This window comes from Lagenorhynchus albirostris, chromosome 9, assembly GCF_949774975.1.
Source record: "Lagenorhynchus albirostris chromosome 9, mLagAlb1.1, whole genome shotgun sequence".
Taxonomy (NCBI): domain Eukaryota; kingdom Metazoa; phylum Chordata; class Mammalia; order Artiodactyla; family Delphinidae; genus Lagenorhynchus; species Lagenorhynchus albirostris.
This window is the reverse complement of record NC_083103.1, coordinates 4,759,076-4,783,314: the sequence shown is the minus strand read 5'-3', so window position 1 is coordinate 4,783,314 and position 24,239 is coordinate 4,759,076. Positions and strand designations below refer to the sequence as shown.

The 24,239-nt window shown below is 41.0% G+C and overlaps 1 protein-coding gene across 15 annotated transcripts in view; it reads left to right on the top strand.

The window, feature by feature from the left end:
- PPP6R3 (protein phosphatase 6 regulatory subunit 3) overlaps positions 1-24,239 on the top strand; it is a 126,989-nt gene that overhangs the window by 22,996 nt on the left and 79,754 nt on the right. For all 15 annotated transcript variants that reach the window (XM_060158325.1, XM_060158337.1, XM_060158335.1 and 12 more), the window contains one exon: positions 15,841-15,993. The gene's annotated coding sequence lies outside the window, so the exon portion shown is untranslated. The remainder of the gene's footprint in view (positions 1-15,840; positions 15,994-24,239) is intronic.

Below are 24,239 nucleotides of genomic sequence, written 5' to 3'. Positions count from 1 at the left end.
TCTATTGAATTGTAATAGAAATATAGAAGAGTACACATCATAAATGAAATTTTCACAGTCTGAAACCCACCTGGGTAATTGGGTCCTGGGTATCTCCTTTGTCCCCTTTCAGTCATACCCTCCTCTCTGCCGAGGGCAGCCAGTATCCTGATACTTAACTGCATTAAGTTTTGTTCCTTAAATAAATAGAATCTTATGGTATGTTCACTTGTGTCTGAGTTTTTCTCTTGACATTGTGTGTGAGATTGTTGGGGATATACCTAGAAGTGAAATTGCTAGGTCGTAGAGGTGTGCATATATTCCATTTTGGAAAACTGTGGCTGCATCTACTAAAGTGGCTGTCCCAGATTACACTTTCCCCAGCAGTGTGTGACGTTCCGCTTACTCCATACTATCATTAATAGCTCATATCTTTCTTTCATGCTTTTCATTTTAGCTACACCCCTAGCTGTGTAGTGATACCTTACAGTAGTTTTAATTTGCACTAGTGAAGTCAAGCACCTTTTCATGCTTTTTTTGGTTGTTTAGTTATCCTTTTTCATTTTTATCTTTTTAAAATTTTATTGAACTATAGTTGATTTACAGTGCTGTGTTAATTTCTGCTGCACAACAAAGTGACTCAGTTATACATACATATATACCCATACACACACACATTCTTTTTCTTTTGTTTTCATTCATTCATTCATCATTCATTTATTTATTTTTGGCCATGCCACGCGGCATGTGGGATCTTACTTAGTTCCCCTACCGGGGATTGAACCTGTGCCCCCTGCAGTGGGAGCACGGAGTCTTAACCACTGGACCGCCAGAGAAATCCCAATATATACATTCTTTTTAATATTCTTTTCCATTATGGTTTATCACAGGTTATTGAATATAGTTCCCTGTGCTATACGGTAGGACCTTGTTGTTTATCCATCTTATTTACAATATTTTGCATCTGCTAATCCCAAACTCTCAATCCTTCCCTTCCCCAACCCCCTAGTTATTCTTTTTTAACGAAGAGTAATATTTGTCTCCTTTTCTTTTGTCTGTTGCATTATCTGTTTTATCGTATTAACTCTCTGTTGCTTCATAGCAATTATCCCCAAACTTAGTGGTTTATAACACCAGTAAACATTTAATATCTCATAGTTTTTGTGGGTTAGGAACTTGGGAGCGACTTGGCTGGGCCATTTGGCTTGGATGTTATCAGCCTCTGAAGGCTTGACTGGAGTTGGAGGATCCTTCCCAAGGTGGCTCATTCACATGCCTGGCAAGTTAGTCCTGGCTGTCGGTGGGAGGCCACAGTTCCTTTTCATGTAGGCCTTTGACAGGATTGCCGAAGTGTCCTGTCCCCAGGACATGGTGACTGACTTTCCCCTGAGAGAGTGATTTGAGAGAAATAGCACCAAGTGGAAGCTATCATTTTTATGACACAACCTCAAAAGTCTCAGTGCATTTAACAGCGGCCATGGCTCATGGGCCCAGCTGCTCCACGGCATGTGGGATCTTCCCAGACCGGGGCACAAACCCGTGTCCCCTGCATTGGCAGGCAGACTCTCAACCACTGCGTCACCAGGGAAGCCCGTGGACATATTTTCAAACACAACAATTGGTAGGGTTTCTTTTATTCTGGATATGAATCTTTCAGGAGATACAAACATGGTGAATATCTTTGCCTACTCTGTGGGTTGTCATTGTGTCTCTGGAGGAAGAGGAGTTAATGTAATTCAGTTGATTAATTTTTCCTTTATGGCTAGCCCCTTACATATTACTTTGAAGAAAATCTCAAAATAATTATCTTGTTTCTTCTGTAAATATGTCAGTATAGATCTTTCAAAAATAAACTTTTTTTTGTTTTAACCATAACATAACCACAGAACTATAACATCTAAATAAAACTCCCACAAAGCAGTTGCTTGATACTATCTAGTACCTAGTCGGAGTTGAAATTTCCAATCGTCTCAAATGTGATAATTTTTATATATACAGTTTTCTAATTTTGGCAAATCAGGATCCGAATAAGGTCTACCAGTTAAAACAATTCCCCCTACCTCACTTGCCATCTGTGGAAGACCTCGATTTTTTTTGTCTTGTAGTATCCCCACAGTGTCCTCTGCCTTGTAAGCAGGTAGTTGTAAGTTTCTCTGTTTGGGCGTAACCTTCCCTGCAGTCTCGCTCATGTGTCTTCTTTGGTTGTGATCTGTCTCTGGAGGTTGAATGTGGACCCAAATTGAAATTTTTAAAGGGCTTCCAACCTAAATCACATTGAAATCCATTCAGATTATAGTTCTAGACTTAAAATGTAATAATGTTTGTTTTGAAATGTACTCTGTGTGTTTGTGAGGCCATCTGAGAGTGCATTTTTTGTTTCTTTAGAAGACCCCACACTGACTGTAAGCCTTGCCCTCTTGAAGATACCACACCTTCTCTAGTTTAAATGTTGCAGGGCATAACATAAGGTGGTGTGATACTTTTTGCAAAGCCCCACCTCCCAGGTTTTTTGTTTTGTTTTTTCACTTGACATATTGTTGGTACAACAATATTATGTTAATTTCAGGTGTACAGCATAGTGATTGGATATTTAAATACATTACAAGATGATCACTACCTAAATCTTATTAATTAGACTTTCCATGTTAACCGTCTACTTTTTTTTTCCCTCCTTATACTGTCCACTAGCTTTCCTTCTCTCATGGCTGATTTTTTGAGTTGTGATGACTAAGTTTTAAGGGTTGATGACTCAAAATCTTTTTAGGCCACCTTAAATTTCCAGTCTTCCCCAGTTTCTGACTTTCCCTTCTAGCAGAAAATTTAGCACCGAAAAATTACAAAAATTAATGACGTAATTAGGATGAATGTTAGAGAAGTAGACAAAGTATTTCTTAGAATTCATGTATGTGTAAAGTTTCAACTTAGTTGTTTTCTTAACAGTTCTGAAACTGATTACTGTGATTGGAACGAGCTGGGTAGGTAGAAGGAGATTGTCACTTTGTCTGTATTGTTACAATAGTTTAGAAGAATGTATTTGTGTATTATTTGTATAAATTCAAATGATTTATTGTAAGAATGCAAACTATGAAAAACAAAGAAGGCCTTTCTCTGACTCCATGTCATGGGTTTCCTTAATGAAAGGGTGACTGGGTGCAGTGACCCTGCCGCGGTACCAGCTAGAAGTCAGGACACCTGGCTTTGGTATGCTCTGCAGAGCAGGTCTCAGTATACATTTGTTGAATTTAAAAAAAAAAAGTTGTTTTAATACACATAGTATTTCATTTATTTTTTAAAATTTATTTTATTTATTATCATTTATTTTTGGCTGTGTTGGGCCTTCGTTGCTGCGCGCAGGGGCTACTCTTTGTTGTGGTGCGCAGGCTTCTCTTGTTGTGGAGCACGGGCTTCTCTTGTTGTGGAGCACGGGCTCTAGGCGCACGGGCTTCAGTAGTTGTGGCTCACGGGCTCTAGAGCGCAGGCTCAGTAGTTGTGGCGCATGGGCTTCGTTGCTCCACAGCATGTGGGATCATCCCGGACCAGGGCTCAAACCCATGTGCCCTGTATTGGCAGGCGGATTCCTAACCATTGCGCCTCCAGGGAAGCCCAAATTGTACTTTAAAAGTATGGTTCAACTTCAAGTAAGAGCTAAATTTTCAGTGTTTTGTTTTTAAATGAGTGTACATAAAGGATACCAATTGTTGACCATAATTCTTTCAGCAAATATCTGGGTGCCTGCCCAGTGCCAGGCCTGGTGCTTTCAATGCTTTGGTCACATGTGGTTTAAAAAGATGGCATGCTGGTGCCCTCAGTGAATCAGGACAGTGTCTTAATAGAGATACAGTGCAAGCTACATATGTAATCATAAGTTTTCTAGTGGCCTTATGAAAAGGAAACAGGTAAAATTAATTTTAATGTATTTTATTTAAGCCAGTAATACAAAATATTGTCAGTTCAGCATGTCATATAAAATTATTAATGAGATATTTTCATTTCTTTCTTTTGTACTGAGTCTTTGAAGTCAAGTGTATATTTTACACGTACGTACTTCTCAGTTCGAACTAGCTATGTTTCATGTGCTTAAAGCCTTATATGGCTACCACAGTGGACCGCATAGATCAGATTATCACCACTGTTATTATTGCTCATGTGGAGTGGCAGAGGACACTGAATAGGAACGCAAGTAAACGGTGGCTTAAAGGGCCAGAGGAGATGCAAGGATATGAAGTAGGAAGCTGTTTTTGTCCTCCGGGTGGTGGCAGAGGAAGATGAAGAAGGGGAGATACTCAGAAGATGGAGTTGACAAAATTTTGATGAATTGGATATTGGAAGGGAAAAGAGGAGCCAGACTCTGTCTTTTACAACTGGGGTGTGCCTTTTCTGGGACAGGGAGAACTTAGTGAGGAAAAGGTTTGGTTGCTGGTCAGTGTATGATAGAGAGCAAAAACCCGTTTAGGAGATACTAAATTTAATGTGCTTGCAAGACATCTAAGGGGAAATGTCTGCTAATAGTTGGGTACCTGTGTTTGAAGTGCAGAGATGGCCTTAGTTGGTTTTATAAATTTGAATCGCAATTGTGTTTACAGAGGTATATTTAAAAACCTGTGGAAACGGCTTCATTTATTCAACAAAACCATTTTTTGTTTTTTTTGAAGTCTCCCCAGGCCTTGTTTTGGTTGCTTCGGCAACAGGGTGAGTAGAAGACATGGAAGTGGACACCTCAGCCACTGTAGTCAGCTGGGGAGAGTGTACCTAGGTAGTGTCCACAGTCTGAACCCTGTGGGAACCTCTGCCTCGGAGGAGACCGAGAGGTGGCCAGTGAGAAAACAAGGTGGGTGTGATCTCAAAGAAGCCAAGTGAGGAGAAGGTGCCAGTAAGGAGGGTCTCCTGGTGAACAGTACTGAATGCTCCCGAGAGCGAGGTTGAGAGGAGGACAGAAGAGTTTCACTTAGGTTTAGCCCCATCTGGAGGTCACTGGTGACTTAAAAAGGCAGTTTCAGTTGAGTGGTACAGATTGGAATGAGCTGAAGAGGGAATGCTTTGAGACAAAGGGCTCCTTTTCTTACTTTTAAATAACCACTACAAACCATTGAGAAGACAGACCCAGTAGAAAAATGAACAAAGGATATAAACAGACAGTTGGCAGAAAAGTGAAGTATAAATGGCTCTTAGACATGAACAGTGCTCTTAAGAGAAAAAGACGTTGTTGGGCAAGGGTGTGAAGAACCAGGCATACATACTTCCATTGGTGGTGGGAATGTGGATAGCCATGACCTCCAATGGCTATTGTGCAGCTAATTAGAAATGAACATTATTTAATCCAGCAGTTCCACTTCTGGGAACCCTGGCATTTTTTGGTGATAGTGAAAATTGAAAACTAAATGGTCCATCAGTGGTGGCCTGATTAAATCAACTGTAATGTAAAGGAAAGTCAGTATCAGCTAAAACTTTTTTTTTATTTTTTGGCTGCGTTGGGTTTTCGCTGCTGTGCGCGGGCTTTCTCTAGTTGTGGCGAGTGGGGGCTACTCTTCGTTGTGGTGCATGAGCTTTTCATTGCGGTGGCTTCTCTTGTTGCGGAGCGCGGGCTCTAGGCGTGCGGGCTTCAGTAGTTTTGGTACGCAGGCTCAGTAGTTGTGGCTCACGGGCTCTAGGACACAGGCTCAGTAGTTGTGGTACATGGGCTTAGTTGTTCTGCGGCATGTAGAATCTGCCCAGACCAGGGCTCAAACCTGCGAACCTGCGATTTTTAACCACTGTGCCACCAGGGAAGTCTCGCTAAAACATTTTATTCTTCAAAAGGTAGAATTTGGTTTTGTTTTTTCTACCATGCTATAAACCAGGGACTTTGAGAGTGATTCTTTCCCCCCATTTTAAAAGGTTGAAAAAAAAATCAGTGGGTCTGGTATAGGCACAGAAGGTATGTGAAAATATGCCTTTGAAGAGCGATGTTAAGCCTGTCATTCTCTCTTGACTTTCTGCCTTTTAACACACTTCACATGAATTATTAGTCTATATTCCCATCTCCAGATACCTGTTAGGGTTCTTTTTAAAGGATCCTGTCCTGTTTTATATATGTTCTGAGTTGTATACCACAGGAAAGATGGGTATAACATATCTTACCAGCTTCATGGATGAATTCACACTCCAGTTTGCCTTATTGCATCTAAAAATAACCATAGTTCCTATCGTGAGAGCATCATTTTACTTGGTTTGGATCATTGATAAAGTAAGCGAGCATCTGATGTTGTCTGAGAAAGCTGGATGTAGCAATGGCGATTATACTACAGCTGCCTGATGGAGGAGGAAGACTTCCTTTGTCCACCTTCTGTGAGGGAAGGGACAGTACAAACCTCTGTGTGCTATATGTTCTCCTGCCACCTACGTTAACCCGGTTTTACTGATCTTCCTGCTTTGGAGAAAGCAGCGTGTTCACATATGGACTTAAAGCAAAAACGAAAACTGGGTACACCCTAATACACCAAATCAGTCTCCCAGCAGAGTACATTGATACTGTAGTGGGTTGGCCAGAAAGTTCGGTTAGTGAATATGTTGTTCAATAAAGTTCTTCGTGAAAATGAAAAATGTATCTTTTATATTTACTTAAAACCGAACAAACTTTTTGGCCAACCCAATATAACTTTAAATTCTCTGTCATTGGGACTCTCTACTTTAAGATCTTGTTTAAATTTAATTAATTTCATTTAAGAGTTTGAGTCTGTGGTTATTCATTGATTCCTTTTTCTTCATTTCTTAGAGTATCCTGGTTTCACTTATATTTCTTCTTAGAGCCACAGGAAGAAGTAGTTGAGAGTTTGAAGCATCTTAAATGATCGTTTAGTCTAATCATCTCATTTTACAGATATGAAAACAAGCTCAGAGAGATGAGTTTACTTGCCCAAAGGTTGACTGAACTGAATGCATGCTCTCTTGGTCTTCCCCATTAAATTTGGTGAAGTGAGGAGTAATATGATACCCTTGTATCATCAGGGTGAGGTAACCTGCCATAACTTTGAGGTGGGTGTATGGTTTTATTTTTTTGGAAAGATTTTTATGTATTTATTTTTTGGCTGCGTTGAGTATTGGTTGCTATGCACAGGCTTTCTCTAGTTGCGGCGAGCGGGAGCCACTCTTCGTTGCGGTGCGTGGGCTTCTCATTACGGTGGCCTCTCTTGTTGCGGAGCACGGGCTCTAGGTGCGTGGGCTTCACTAGTTGTGGCACGTGGGCTCTAGAGCGCAGGCTCAGTAGTTGTGGTGCACGGGCTAAGTTACTCCGTGGCATGTGGGATCCTCCTGGACCAGGGCTCGAACCTGTGTCCCCTGCATTGACAGGCAGATTCCCAACCATTGTGCTACCAGGGAAGCCCGGGGTGTGTAGCTTTAATTACACTGCAGCAGTTTTAATGAAGGCTTTTTTTTCCCTTCGGGTCCTAGTTGCAGCACGTGGGATCTTTGTTGCCTCATGTGGGATCTCTTTAGTTGTGGCATGTGGTCAGGGATCTAGTTCCCTGACCAGGGATAAAACCCAGGCCCCCTGCATTGGGAGCACAGGGTCTTAGCCACTGGACTGCCAGGGAAGTCCCGAGACTTTTCATTTATATGCTGCACTAGTTTATTTTTAGTCATGGAGACAGTCTAATGGAACTCTCTTTATATTTTTTGGTTGAGAAAGTTGAAGCCTAGAGATGTAAACTTATTCAAAATTGTAGACCATAAACATTTATCCTGTGCTTAGTTTTTAATGTGAGTCGGAGCAGTGCTGCCCAGTAAAATGGTATTCTTTGTTTGTCAGCGTGGCTATTTAAGTTAAAAGAAAATTGAAAATTTAGTTCCTTAGTCTTACTAGCCACATTGCAGGTGCTCAGTGGCTGTGTGTGGCAGGTGGCTTACTGTATTGTACAGTGTAGGTCTAGAGCATTCCCCTTAAAACAGTTTTTTTGGATAACTTTAGAAGTTTTAGTGGTGGGCACCAAGAGTTATGAGTATGATTAGAATTGCCAGCTAGAAATCAGGTTTGTGTTTAAACGTAGGAGGAAAAAAATCACTCAGAGCTTGTGGCAGTGCTATAACCAGTTGTGACTTGGGCCCTTTCTTGGTTCATATTTCATCTGTACTTTAGGATAGTAACCAAGAGCCTATATGAGAAGGGCTTTTCCTTTTCCATCTGTCAGGTATCTTGGTTTGCCAGTTGAAAATCCCATCCTTGGGTTGAATTTTCAGTGATACATTCATTCATCTTCATGCTGCTTAGCATGTTTTCCAGTCTCTGTACTTCTATTTCACATATTAATCACTTGGTTACTAAGATGCCCTACAAAAAGTTTGATGTCTTTCTTGCTTTTGTACTCAGGATTATGGAAGTTTTTACATCAAATTAAGCTTGATGTGTAACCATGGCTGAGCCAGCTAAGTATAGCTTTGGCGATTGGAATCATGTAGTCTTCTGTACCATTGCTATACATCTCTGCACACTGTTGTTGTTGTAAGAGGCAGCGTTGGATTTCTGGGCTTTACTTTGGATGCTAATTTACTAATTTATGATTTGGCTCGATTTTAATAGCGACTTAGATTGGTTTGGCTTTCATGTACGATGGCAGTGATTTGAGTGTCCATTAGGATGCATAGCCGGACGATGACGTAATCCAGTCAGGTGCCAAAGTTTTTACTTAGTCCTTTACGTACTTGATTTTGCTTTTAAAAGGTGGTAGTATGGATTTACCTTGGGTGTTTTATACTTTAAAAAGCAGTCTTTTTGCATTCTTGTCACAGTAATTTTTGATTAATGCTTTAGAAGCCTGTATTCTTGCCACAGCTTGTATTAAATTGATTGGTTCTGAAATTAGCTGATAGTTACATATATGTGTGTATCTATGTGTGTGTATATATATATATATATATAAAATACATATGTATATATTGAAAGATGCCTCTGAAGTCATCCAAATGATGTTACTTACTTAGTTTGTTTCTCCCAATTATGAGTGGTTGTGTGCTCATTTTTGATGATTTTTGTGGTCAAAATATGGGGTTTTTTTTTTTTTTTTAAGTTGCAGTGTGCTAGGCATTGAGGATAAAATGGTGAGCAAGACCTCATAGAGATGGAGTATCTTCCCATCTCATTATCTTGCATCTCTTTAGACTTGGGTGGTTTGGAGAGCATTTGTGAGCACATTTGCAGAGATAGGATCATTGAGATCCACATTAAAATGATAACTCTGATTGAGCTGGCCTACCTTAGGGCTCCCTGATGTTAATAAGAGTAGACTTGCTTGCTTTTGTGGGTCCAGGCTCTAGGCTGTATCACCTGTCTGTAACTGAGAGGTTGTCTTTAGTTGTTTGTGTATGATATGTGACACAAGGAGAAAATATTTTCTTGCATGTTATGTAATAGCTACGGCTTCCTCTTGTGAATTTGCATTTGTGAAGAGTATCATGGAATTTATGGTAAAAAGTCATATGAGAGCATAGGGAGCAGGTTATTATTCCTTTTTCCCCAAAGTGAGTTTTTAAAAAATAAATAAATTGAGGGTTCATTAAGGGTTATTTGGAGCGTCCTTTCTTATTATTCTCAGTGATAAAATAGGCATAATACCTAAGAGGTTTGAGAAGCATGTGTATAATGCTGGCACAAAGGGTTTGTAAGGGTAGATATTCATTCTTGCTATTCTTGAGTTCTGTGACTAAGCAAGTACATATTTAGATACTCTTTAGCTGAGAATCTGTTCCTTTGCTGTTTTAGGCTAAACCAGCCCTCATTTTTGACTGATATTTTTATAATTATGTTCTTACATTCTCTTCATTGGCCTTAATCAGGATCAGTAGTATTGGAAAGAGGAGACCCTTTTTGATAGAGTTATGTTATATGCCTATTGAGGAAGATGTGGCTCCTTTAAGGAATGATTGGCAAAAAGAAATACAAAAGTAAAAGTATATTATCTTTAAAAAAAATCTTGTTTTCCTTTTTTGAGGGGCCCCCTCTGGATCCATTTCCTCTGAAAGAATAACCTAATGATATCAACTGCTATAGACTGAATGTTTGTCTCCCCTCTAACATTTATATGTTGAAACCTAATCCTCAGTGTGATGGTGTTGGGAAGTGAGGCCTTTGGGGGGTGATGAGGTGTGAGAGTGGAGCCCTAATGATTGGAATTGGTGATCCCAGAGAGTTCCCTCATCCCTTTCTGCCATGTGAGGACACAGAAAGGGCTGTGATCTATGAACCAGGAAGGGGGTCCTCACCAGACACTACAGATGCTGTGATCTTGGACTTCCTGGTTTATAGCAGTGTGAGAAGTAAATTTTTGTTGTTTGTTAAGTCATCCAATATATGGTATTCTGTTATAGCAGCCCGAATGCACTGTGACGTCAACTAGTAAGCTATGTATTATATTCTTTATTAGCAAATCTGTATTTTTCCTCCTTTAGCTTGTATGACATTGTGCTGTTGCTCCCACTGCCTTTCAATAGTCTGCTCTCTAGCCATGCCCCTTTCTCATTTTTGTCCTTTAATCATGATGTAAAACTTATGGTTTCCTAGTAATTAAATACGACGGGAGAATTCCTCCTTTTTCAGTTTCTGTATTCTTTGGGAAGAACTTTTCATCATCCTTATGGATTCCACCATCATCTGTATGTTTTAACTTTTAACACAAACATTTGTTTCCAGCTTAGTTAGGGTTTTTCCGGTGGGCTCATGTCATAGTTTGTCTGGATACTGTCAGTTCAGTTCGTTCCAGGCCAGGATCAGGAACTCTTTTGTCTTCATTTCTAAAACAGTGCTTTTCTCGTTTCTCCTTCACCATCAGCACCCTCTTGGGACCCACAGGCTTAAAGCAGAATTATTTTTTTCCATTTTACTTCTCTCTCCATTTATTATTTCACCAAGTCCTGCTTCATTCTTTCTGTAATTTAATTTGCCCTTGTCCATGGCCACTGGCACCATATTTAAAGCTTTGATTACTTTATTTTTATATTAGATTCATAAATTTATTGAAAGAGGAAGAAAGTTTAGAGTTAACTTAGTCCAGCTCCTTTATTTTGTAGATTAAGAAATGGATACTCAGGTCAAATGACTTGCCTTAGGTCACACAACTAATGAGTAGCTGATGTTATAGTTCTCTGGTCTCAACATTTAATACTCCTTCCCAGTCTAGCATTCTTCTTAAAATTTTATTTGAAAAAAATTTTTGTCAGTTTTGCGTATCTCCATTTAAGAGTGAGCTAGCTTTAGGAGGTTGGATAAGATAAGATGACAGCACTTTTTAGCCACCCCTCCCTCTTTCCCCCTTCCCTGAAGGCGACTATATTACTTAGAACTCTTTTAGCCAGTTAAAAAACACATATTTACCTCCATATGTGTGAAGAGCATACTGGAAGAGCTCATAATTACATGCATGCTTGCTGATTTTTTTAGTTTTAAGCACATCTATTGATTTCCCTTTCTGAAAAGATATGGAAGATAAGGATTAGCTTACTCTTTTTCCCTCACTGCACCCTCTTCCCCACATTCTGTCTTCCCCATCTTTCCAATACAGTTTTATTGCAATTTTGGTTAAATCAATATTTATCCATTATTACTTGGGATGCTATTTATAATGTCAAGTAGTAAATTATAAATACTTTTCCCAAACAACTTCTGATATTCCTTAGAAATGTTGTGTCAACTTTTTTTTTTTTTTTTAATGTACTAGTCACTAATTTAGCCTCACACTTTTCACCAGTTACATGTTCAGGTATTCCATCAGCTTTATCTTTTTGAAGAAATTTTTATCTGCTCCAGACTGGACGGCTTGTCCTCCCTGCTGGGAACACATTGTCTGCTGGGACCCTGGGAGTTCATTTTGCCTCTCTCCTTCATTGAATTTCCTGTTCCTGTTTCTCTGTTGTTTTAGTGGAGCACAGTCTCTAGTAGTTTTCTGTGAGGAAGGGGGTGTGAGAGGGTAAGTCTTTTGAGACTTTCTGTGTACTCTTGATTGATAGTTTGGCTGGGTATAGACTTCTGGGTTGGAAGTCATTTTCCTAATGTATTAGTCTGCTAATTATTCTCAGTGCCCTTTTAAATAATATCTCTTTTTTTTTTAAATTTGATGGATACATTAACTTATCTTTCTGAGGATAATTTTTTTAATGTACTCTTTTTCTTGTATAGTCTTTACTCCATCCTGCATTTTTCTGTTTTGTTTTGCACTCTATGTTTCATGATAGAGGCTTTCCTGAGATGTTATTAGAACCCGTGGTTTTCGTTCACATTTAAAGTCGGGGTATATACACACACAACACATAGAGTTGAATCATATGAAATTGCCATTCTTTCTCAGCTTTGTTCACTATCTGTGAACATACTTAGTTCTCAGATCTTCATTTCTAAATCACACCCTCCACTAAAAGGAACCAGGGCTCCTTGGAGAAATGGGTGATTTTAGAGCTGGGGCAGAGAATGTACAAGATTAATCTAGAACATGTTGTTATGCAAGGAAATAAGGAAGTACTCAAAAAACATGGAAAGCACACAGTCCTCTGCTTGAAGGGGTTCCCACTGGCCAAATCTGGGATAACTTGAGCATCAGAATGAATGGTGATATTAATAAATAAAATAAGAATCCGTGAGTCCACACTGATAATGAATGAATGGGAAAAAGGGAACATAACCTTACTGGAATTATAATGTCAACTGATAAGTGTAGAAGGAACAGTAGATTTACAAAATAAACATCGTTTTATAACTGTCAGTAACAGTTGATTAAGACAAGAATTGCCAGTGGATGCTAAAACTATTGGGTGAGTGTTTTAAGAACATAATCTCAAAATATCTTCCTACAGATTATTTACTAGTTAATTACTAAGGGGGAACTGGTTATTTTACAGTGGAGAAATGAGGCAAATAGCATCTTAACCAAGTGATCAAAATCCCAATAATGGGACACACAGACATTATCTTACTACTTATGTGATACTCTAGGAAAAACAAACCTCACTTACCACTTTTGTGGTAGTACTGCCAGATACTTATACCCTATATTCTTCAAAGATGCCAGTGAAAGACAGAGAATTGCTGAAGAACTGTTTCAGATGGAAACATGACATTAGGTGTGATCCCTGATCTGGATTGAGGTGAAGGGGGATTGCCGTAAGGGACGTAGAGCAGTTGGCAGAATTGGAATGTGAACTGTAGAGTCTGTATGGGACAGTTAATGTGTTGCATTCCTGACTTTGTCGTTGTGGAAGAGAATACCCTTGTTGTTAGGAAATACACAGCGAGCTATTTAAAGGTAAAGGACGTGATGGCTGCAGAAGATGGATGGAAGAGCAAAAGTGACACAGTGATTAGTTGTGAACCTAGGTGAAGGCTCTGTGGGAGCTTCTTGTACTGCTCTTGCAGCTGTTCTGCAAGTTTACAATGAAGACTTTTAAAGAAAAGATTGGAGTGAGGGTGGTTGATTGGAGCCCCCATTCATGGGTGGGGGCTCAGTGGCTGTGAACCTTTCAGCAGTGTGATGAGTTGAGCTCCTTTGGTTGGGAAGTCCCCAGTGTCAGGATTTTCAGGTGTTTGTTTCTTGAGGTCAGTGATTAGAAGACACTTTCAGTTTTCATCCTGGCTGGGAATGTCAGAGCCCAATAGGAGAATCTGGCTGGGGATGGGGTGGGCAGTTGAGGGGGCCTGTCTCTGCATTCTTTCTGCAGTTCACACAGTCCCTCTGTTTTCACTGGCAGGCCCACCCTCAGCTGTGCTGGAGTCACCATCCTTTTTGGCTTCCTTCTGTCATCTGATGGGGCTGGGAAGGACAGAAGAAGGCAATGAGATTTGGGAATCTAAGTGTTCATTATATAGCTTTTTCAACTAGTATTCCTTTTGCTCCCTAATTTTGTTGGTTCTTGGGATTATGCCTTTAAAAAGCAAGACAAAACAACCAAAACAGTTCTTTTACTGTACTTTTAGAGGCATTTCAATGTGTCTTCAATATACATTCTTTACCCAGGAGTCCCAATAGTGCATTTATATACCATTTCATTCTGTTTTGTATCTTTTGATCTTGTTTCCCACATTTTCACAATTTAGAAAAAACCAATTTCTTATCATCAATAGTATAGACCCTCTCTTTCCCGTAATTAGTCTAAGGGAAAAGACTGAACAATTAAACAAAGACCTTTTTCCAGAAAAGTGGGTTATGTCTCAGCATACTTGTTACAACTTAATAAGCACCTGGATTTGTGATGCTCTGAGCGGGTTGACAGCTGTCTTATCTTTTGGCTTCCCTGGATGGGAGTGTGCAGCACAGTGAGGCAGGCAGGTTGGTACAACTCTGCTGGGAGCCTGTGATTGACTGACTGGCTTGGAAGTGGGTGAAGTGGGTAATCTTTTTTTTTTTTTTTTTTGGCTGCATTGGGTCCTTGTTGCTGCACACGGGCTTTCTCTAGTTGCGGCGAGTGGGGGCTGCTCTTTGCTGCAGTGCGTGGGCTTCTCATTGCGGTGGCTTCTCTTGTTGGGGAGGGCGGGTTCTAAGCATGCAGGCTTCAGTAGTTGCGGCCCACAGGCTCAGTAGTTCTGGCTTGCAGGCTCAGTAGTTGTGCATGGGCTTCCTTGCTCTGCAGCATGTGGGATCTTACCTGACCAGGGCTTGAACCCATGTTGCCTGCTTTTGTAGGTGAATTCTTAACCACTGCACCACTAGGGAAATCCAGAAGTGGGTGATCTTGGCTGGTGGGAGAAAAGATTGTAGATCAGTTGAGGATCCTACAGCTACTCAGATTAAATGTCAAATGTATGTATGTGTGCGCAGGCGTGTGCATTTTGTGGAGTATATAACTTCATTGGATTTTTAAAGGGGTCTGGAACCCCCAACACAGAGTGGTTGTGATGGGACTAGAATTACCTATGACATTTAGAAATGTACTCTTTACACTAACATGCTAAGTTGGTCATGTCTAAACACTGTGGTGGCACATGATCTGTTCTTATGATTTAAAGCAAAAATTTAGGTGATCAATTAAACACTTTTAAGTTTTTGTTGAGAAAACATTTCACTGGTAAAATGTTTTTTAGAGTCAAATATTTTCTTCATTTTAAACTAGGTTTGTTACAGTTTTTGTTGATTCATTTTGTTTCTTTTAGCAAGTGGTTAGCATTGTTTCTATTTATTTTGAGGGAAAATGTTGAGTTGATCAGAATGTAGTGTGAATTTTGTGGAACAAAGGCATTAAATAAATGGCATTTATTTTGAGATGCCTTGTAGACTGCACCCTTATAGGATTTCTGATTGGTATATTGTCCATAGTTTGTGTCTTTTCCTGCAGTATTTAGTTATAAATGAAGTGCCTTGGAAGACAGTTTAAATTTATAGTCCTTTCATGTGAAGCATCTGGTTAATTCACATTAGAGACGGGATTCAGCTGCAGCTAGTACTTCAGTGAACTTAATGTTCTGCTCATAGTTCCTAGTAAGTTACAGTTGTTTAAAGGTATTACACGGGGCTACTTGGGGACATTTAGAGGGAGATACTTCTAAAACTTGTTTTAGTGTTGTAAAATATGGTGCCTTTGTAGTTAACCCTGTGTTGAGTAAGAATGTCATTGATGTTTTCATAAGACAAAGATAAGCATATGTATTTTTTCTTATTTGCTCACTGATAGTGCTCTTACTGTGTATCTATTTCTGGGTTATTGTTTAGTGTAGGATAAAAGCTTAGGTAGAGGGATGACAGTGCCTTTTTTCCTCTTGTTACATAGAAAAAAATTCAATTAGCTAGTACTTTTCAATCCTCTGAGGTATAGTTGTGTGTGAATGAAGACCTTGAACCAGTATTTTTAATGGCAGCTCTCATCCGAACAAAAGAGAACACGTTGTCATTTTTGCTCTTTTTTTCTTTATAGGGGAACTTCTGTTTCATGTGCACCATCCCGCTTTATTCTGCTAATCTGCTAATGCAGTAAATTGGAAGACAACCGTTGCCAGGATAACCTGTAATGGGCAAGGAGCCACAGAAAAGAAAACATTTCTTTTAATTTTTAAACTTGGTTTGAAAGGTAAGGTCACTAAAATTATGAGGAGTTTCATGAGTTACATCAAGGAAAGCAGTTTTCTGACTTGAGACCCTGGAGTCTAGGTGGACCTGGTCTGGGTCATCACTTTGAGCCAGGTACCACCTGGCTCCGTGGCGCTATGGTATTTTTAGGAAGTTAAATAACAGGCTCTGTAGTTTGCTCTGGTATGTCGTAGAATCTGCAGCACCCATGGGATTCCCAGTTTCCACAGGATGGGGGTTGGGTGGGATTGAGCTGGGCCCTAAGGACTAGAGAGGCCTAGTAAGCTGATGTAGCATGCCAGAGAAAGACTGCTAGTAGCGACCCAGCTACTGCTTCTAGGTCACCTGGCTCTGTGTGTGTGTGTGTGTGTGTGTGTGTGTGTGTGTGTGTGTGTGTGTGTGTGTGTGTGTGTGTGTGTGTGTGTGTGTGTGTGTGTGTGTGTGTGTGTGTGTGTGTGTGTGTGAGAGAGAGAGAGAGAGAGAGAGAGAGAGATTTGTGTTCGTTTTACACCAGCCAAAGGACATCTGGCTTCTAGCCAGCCACCTGACTCTTTTGAGTCTTAATTGCTATCATTTTGCAACTCTTTACTGAATTTTTTTGTGAAAGACCAGAGGTTTACTTTGCATATTTGGCTTTTGAGTCAACTGGCACTTAATAGAAAGTGGCCCAGTAGGACCTTTTTGGGGCTATGCACACATACTTAATCCAATTTCATTTGTTCCATAGTAACTGGAGGAGCAGGTGGGCATAAACCATTTAATCATCTACCTTTCAGGCTTCACTGTCTCAGGAGATACTATAGTTGTTCTGTTATAACAGGTCTCTGCTTCTAATCCCCAGGCCCCAATCTTTCCTAGGCAGTAAGCCACTTCGCCTGTGCTCTCCCCCACCTCCAGTCCTTTGTGAATAACTCTTCCTCAGCATCCCCTTCTGCTTACATAGTGAAGCACCAACTCTTGTAGAAAGGTTCTGATTTGTCCAGTTTTTATCTTCATATTATTCTGTATAAATCCTGATGGGGAGAATTCCCTTTAAGTAGTCATTCACTCTGAGCACCTTGTCTCATATGGTTTTGTCTGTTTGTTTTTGCTCATGTGGCCCAGCCCTTCCTTTTCCTCTGCCTTGGGATAGGTTCTAACCCATAGGTATGAACTCTTCAGTTTCTTACCTGCCTGACTGAGTGGAGAATTCAGTTGAGGGTTCAGATATAAGAAGTCCAGTAGTATGCAGTGATAAGCTATGATCTGACTGTCAGATTCATTTATAGTTAAAACAATTATCCATTTTTCTGTTGTGATGCTGGATTTCAAAAACTAATTTTTTTTTTTTTTTTTTTTTTGCGGTACGCGGGCCTTTCACTGTTGTGGCCTCTCCCGTTGCAGAGCACAGGCTCTGGACGCGCAGGCTCAGCGGCCATGGCTCACGGCCCCAGCCGCTCCGCGGCATGTGGGACCTTCCCGGACCGGGGCACGAACCCGTATACTCTGCATCGGCACGCGGACTCTCAAGCACTGCGCCACCAGGGAAGCCCGGCTTCTTTAACTTATTAACAGGCGACCTTAGAAACCAGCTTTGATTGAAGCTTTGTTTTCATTTTTTTATTTTTGTGAAGAAGTTCTCCTGTAATAAGATACTCCATTTAACATTTTCTGACTTTTCTGACTGTTCCTTTCTTGTGAGTTGGGAATACTGTGATGACCGCTTAGTCTGGTAATGTCAGCATATAGTGTATTTTAGCACAGGGATGGTATGATTGCATAATAAACAGTGCTTTGCCATCTAATTTCATAACAAAATAGTTCACATCCCATTTGTACCTTAAAAACACAACATTTGAAGTCCAGATTTTCTTTTCTTGTTTTGACATGTTGGGTGTGCACTTATAATAATAAAATGTTGCAGTACAGCATATGGCACTCTGAGCACTGTTGAGTTATACCCGTGTCACTGCGATTTGGAGAGCGCCCAGCTGCAGTGCAAAGTGATAGCACTGTATGTGGTCTCTTGTGACACCTGCTCAACTCTGCCCTGGTAGTGTAAAAGCAGCCAGAGACAGAATGTAAAGGATGGTGTGACTGTGTTCTGTTAAAACTTTATGGCCACTGAAATTTGAATTTCGTAGAATTTATACAAGTCACGAAATATCGTCCTTTTGATACTCCCCCACCCCCACCCCCAAAGAGTTAAAAAGGTAAAAACCATTCTTCGCTCAGGGCCTGTATTTATAAAAAAGGTGGCAGACCAGATTGGGCAATCTCAGTATGGTACCCCCAGGTATCCTAGGTCTCTGGAGTTGCTTCACACACTCATGGCAGAAAAAATGGGGTGGGAAAGGACCTAAACTGAAAAGGTACCATTGTGGTTTTTGCTGTTGGTTGGATTTTTCTATTTCTTTGTTTTTTGTACGTAGGAATCTTAAGTGCATGTAGTCACCTCAGAGTCTTTCTGTTAGATAGTCTTTTATAATACCCTGATTTTAGATTGTGCTTATATTTATAGAGCCTGTCCTAAATGCCAGGGATTGTGCTGCTTCATATTTTCTTTCTTTTCATAATTTTTTATTTTATCATACATAGGTACATAGCTTACATAGGTGCATAGTTTAAAAAGTTAAATGGTATCACAAGATTTATAACAAAAAATAACAATCATCTATTTCATCTTTCCCATCCTATCCCCTCCTCATCCCAGCCCCTAGTGAGTAAGTGAGTTACTTACTCACTAGGAGCTGCTACCTCCATCTCTTAGCTGTTTACTCATCTTTATTACTTCCTTATGCATTTCTAAATTATATACCTGTAGGTAGCAGTTTCTAATCTGTCTTACTTCTAATTATGAAGGTTAAGGTTTAGCTCTTATATGCATAGCTCTTTCCCTCTCACATCTCCCAACATAGTTAAAGCACAACTTTGGTTAATATCAGTAATAAAAGTATGTATATTTTGGTTAATTAATCCCTAAATCTCTGACTTAATTTGCAGAATCCTTCTCAACACGGTAACATACATCTGGCAATACACTTCCTTGGACATATCCTTTCCAGAGCCCTCTGCCTCATGGTTTACTCCAAACTGGTTCCTCTTGACTTCGTCTGTAGCTGCAGGTGTCCCCCCTTCTGGGAGTCATCTTTGCTTCTCTGTGTGTTGGATCCCTGGTCTCATGGATTCCGTGTCTTCCTCTCATGGTTTACTGCCATGCTTTAGTGAAGCCCATTCTCCATCCAGTAGCTTCCTCAAGAAACTGTGAATAAATTTTTCAGACCTTCCAGGTCTAAAAATGTTCTTTTCTAGAATTGCTATTGAGGAAGCTGATGTCATTCTGATTTCCAGTCCTTTTATAAGTTTTTCCTCACTAGAAGAGTTTAGATACACTTTTTTTTTTTTAATCTCCGATACCACGGGCTTTCACACTGTGTCTTAAAGGATCTTTTACCACTCAACGTGGTGCCACATGTAGGTCTTAGGGGGAGAGTCACTTCTTTATGCTCTGAGAAAAAACATTTTTTGACAAGGGAGATCAGTGGTGAATTATAATATGTTCTAAAACTTTCGTTACTTGGATGTTGGACTTTCGGAATTGTTTCTCCATTTTCTGTCTTTCATAAATTTGTTGGCATTCTCCTTGGCTGTTGTTTCCTTTTCTTTGTCCTTTATTGTTGTTTTTCTAGAGCTTCCAGAAGGGCAGAGAATTGTGTAGGTTTCAACCCACTAAGCATCTGGAAGGTTGCAGAATCCTTTGCTATTTTCTTGTTGAGACTCCATGTCAGCCCAAATGTAGCCATGCCTTTTATATCACATAGACTTTGAGAAGAAATTCATAAAACAGTGTGGTGATCATTTAATATAGTCTTTCTGTCCAGAACGGGAAGTTGTCTGTCGTTGCCCTCATAGAGAATCATCCAGGCTTCCAGAGGACCTCCAGCCTTGGGGTCTTGAAGGTGTTGGTGTTCCTAACCTTTAGCAAGTTCCTGCATCTTCTGCTCACAGATAGGACGGATAATCTGTCCTTTTCACTCACTGGCTCTCATTTTCTCCCTTGGGCACTGTCCGTGATAGTATAAAAGAGCTTCGAGATATTCAAAGCTAGTTATTTTTTCCTCCAAGTGGCAAGTCCTTCTGTCACCCTGGTCCTCTTTGGGTGCCATGTGGTTGGCAGTCTCTTCATCTGCCCCAGAACAGGATATGATATTGCTTGGCATGAGCTGATCTGCCCAGGGAAGGCTTCAATAGAGTTAGTATCTCCCGTGGTCCTAGATGTAGTTGATCTATGACACATTCTGAGGGTTACTTGCTTATTAGTCACAGCATAATACAACTTTATGTCAAACTTACAAGTAACTAAAATCTTTGGACTTGTTTCTTTCTTTAACAGTTTTCTTAGGCCTAGCAACCTCTACCCCCCACCCCATGTCATGCTTTTCAGTTTTTATTTTAAAAGGACTTTACATTTAACCATGTTAAGTAAATTTCTCTTGGTTTCATCATGTCAGACAGCTTTTAAATGCTGATTCACTCGTGTTTTCTGTGCATTTGGACAAACCTGTGGCATTCTGGTCAGTCAGCTCTGATAGCACCACTGGCCACAAGAGCTGAGCTCCTCCAGTGTCACCACCTACGCTCTTTGGGCTGAGCTCCCAGCCAGCTTGTCTGTCAAGTGATTCTTTTCCCTGCCCATGAAGACATGGGATTCCCGTCCATGAGTGTATCCCAAGAGCCATTAGATGGCAGGTTAGCCTGCTGCTGTTTCCCTTCTGCAGGCTGGCCTGGGGCTGGCTTGTGCTGTCGATGACTGCTGCTGGGACCGGTCGCTCACCGGGTGTTCCATGCTGGTCCTTTGGCCGTGTGCCGTGATGGGAAGAGCACAGACTTGGGAGCGCAATGGGCCTGGGCTTGAGTCCCAGCTCTGGCCAGCTTATTCACTAGCTGTGGTCTTTGGTAGATCATCTCACCTCTTAGAATCTTAGTTTTTCCATCTGCAAATGAGAGCAAAGCCTTGAAGAGTTGTTGTGAGGTACAGATAATGTATCTAAAAGCATCAACTCCAGAGTCTGGCATATGGTAGGCACTTAATAATTGTGAGCTGCTATTAGTCATTTTTCCTCCTTTAATAGAAAGTTGCCGTATCAGACCATTTACTGTTATTGTGGAATAGCTAGAAGAGATTAAGGGGCTATAAAGACTGTAAGCAGTGTTCACGTCTCATGTTCTACACTGAGCTTGTATTCCTGAGCAGAGTCTCAGCAGTCCAGGAGTCTGCTTTGCTGGTAAAATATTCATGACGGAAAGCACTTCCTAGAGGTTAACAAGTTATTACTGCTAGTCTAGGGACTGTTGAGATAGCCCTAAATGCTTTATGATTATACACATTATTTATGTCTTATGTATGTATGGCTGCCGTGGGTCTTCGTTACTGCACATGGGCTTTCTCTGGTTGCAGCGAGCAGGGGTTACTTTTCGTTGCGGTGCGTGGCCTTCTCATTGTGGTGGCTTCTCGTTGTGGAGCACAGGCTCTAGGTGTGCAGGCTCGGTAGCTGTGGTTCGCAGGTTCTAGAGCGCAGGCTCAGTAGTTGTGGCGCACGGACTTAGTTGCTCCGTGTCATGTGGGATCTTCCTGGACCAGGGCTTGAACCCATGTCCCCTGCATTGGCAGGCGGATTCTTAACCACTGCACCACCAGGGAAGTCCTGATTATACACATTCTGATTAAAGTTTGCTGGGCAAGGAAGATCGAAGGTTAAAAAAAATGGGGGTGGGGACCTTTAAAATTTGTGACCAATTTGCCATGTCTGTCTCTGTTATAGAGTTGCTTGTAACTCCAAATTAACCAGGGTAGTTAGCTCGTTCTTAAACTGAAGCTTGTTTCTTTTTTGGCCTTTTTTCAATGGCATCTCAATATGCTCTAGAATTTCTGATTTGGAAAGGCTGTTCTCTTTGGGCATCTTGTCTGTAATGGACATATGAATAAAAAAGTAGCCACTGTCACTTGATTCAAGTTGGATGACTCACAAACTGCATATAACTGATTTCACTTAGTAAAAACATGGGCGAGTTGGATTTTCCAAGGCTTTCCCCTGCACTGTGTTAGTATAGAGTTCTCTTTCTAGCTCTGCTGTTTTCATACTGTTCCTGACTTGCTTAGGACCAATCTTCCTCCCTACAGTTTTATTTATTGTATTTACTTTTTGGCCACGCCGCACAGCTTGCAGGATCTTAGTTCCCTGACCAGGGATTGAACCTGGGCGCGAGCAGCAAAAGTGATGCGTCCTAACCACTGGACCACCAGGGAATTCCCATCCCTACAGTTTTAGATTAGGAACTCTTTTGGGTTATTTCAGATGACAGGTGTTCTAATCGCATCACGTTTCCTCTGGCTCTCCAGTTACATGTCACTTCTTTCTGATATTTCAGATTTGTTGACAGCTCTGCCTGGTTTCAGAGATTCAGAGAATTCTGGATGCTTGAGACGGAAAACCCTCTACTTAGAATTTTCTTATTTGTGCAGGCACACGCGCACGCACACAGAATAGACACCTACATCCAGCTAGGTTTTCCTTGCCTTTATTGCTTTGATCTCTAACAGGGCTCCTGGCAAAAACCTGATTGCCATTGTGTCATCCTCATTACTTGTCTTTTTTCTTTCCAACCCCTTAGTCTCACTTTAAAAAAAAACTTGTTCTTAGTATAAATAAGTCATGCTTTGCATATACTCATATTGAAGTTGTGGAAATTATGCACAGAAATTCATGTCCACTTGCATTTTCATAATGAGAACTTGTAGAAGGACACATCACTGTACTTTAGTGTGGACTCCATGACAAAAGTGAGGCTGGACTTTTCTTGATTGGCAGTTGGCTGTTTAAATATAAAAGTGAAGTGGACGATTAAGATCACACCTCTTGCCTGTCCACAGCATCTTAGAGGTGTATTTGGAGTTAGCCCCAGGGTGTGGGTAGGCATTTGTTTTCTGAGGATCGTGTGTTTCCCAGGTAGCTCAGAATTCCAAGGGCAATCTATAAATTTGTATCATCTGATACCTAAGTGCAGCTAGGAATGAAGAAAACATGAGAATTAGGCTTTGAGGAATTATGGGTGAAACTGGAGGGGGGATAATAATTTAATGTGAAATTTCTTAGGGAATAACTTGGTTTTCAAAGTAGAGGCTGTTGTAGGGCCTCGCCATCCTCTGCGAGTTCTTAAAACGGTCTCTGGGTCACCGCTCTTTATCTAGGCTCACCCCTGTCCAGTCCATCTTTCACATTGACAGCATTTAAACTCTAGATCTCATCTTGTTGCTCGTTTGCCTTGTCTCACCTGACCTCAGTGTCCCACCTGAGTGGTCTTGTCTTCAGTACTCCCTTCCCTATCCCACATTTTAGTCATATTCAAACACATGGCCGTTCTGGGAACGGGTTAGACCTCTTCCCCTCTCCGCCTTTGTGGGAGTACAGCGTCTGTTGAAAATGTACTTGCCACAGCTTAAATTTCGTCTCCTCTGTGTCATTTTCCTCTACTTTTCTTGAGTCATTTGTTTCTGTATACTGTGTTAATCTTTGCTATAGCTATTTTAATGTGCATTTATCTCAGTTAGAACGGACTGGCTCCCTCCCTCGCTTCTGCAGCAAGCCTGCCTGGCTCTGCTGTGCATTCGTGCATGGCTCTTTGAGATCTGGCTTTGCGTTGCCTAACCTTTCCTAGTGCCTTCTGAAAGTCTCTTTCTTCTTGTCATCAGGACTTTCTCCCTGCTGTGAATTTCTTGAAGCTCCAGGGTCTATCCTCCATGCTTGTAGGATCACCTACTGAGCCCTACCTGTCTTTTGAGGCCCAGCTTAGGCCTCATTTATAGCAAAGTCTTTTCTGTCCAGGCTCCCCTCCCTTGAGCTCCCTTTCTACAGAACAAGCTTGGAGTTTATGCCATTTATTTTCTGTATTTTCTCTGTTCTCAGTTTTATTGTATTCTTCAAGGAAGTAGGCACCGTTATCATATTACTCCTGCATTCCCCAATACAGTGCAAATTAGTGCTTTAAAAGTACCTGTTACGGCTTCCCCGGTGGCGCAGTGGTTGAGAGTCCGCCTGCCGATGCAGGGGACACGGGTTCGTGCCCCGGTCCGGGAAGATCCCACGTGCCGTGGAGCGGCTGGGCCCGTGAGCCATGGCCGCTGAGCCTGCGCTTCCGGAGCCTTGTGCTCCGCAACGGGAGAGGCCACAACAGTGAGAGGCCTGCGTACTGCAAAAAAAAAAATAAAAG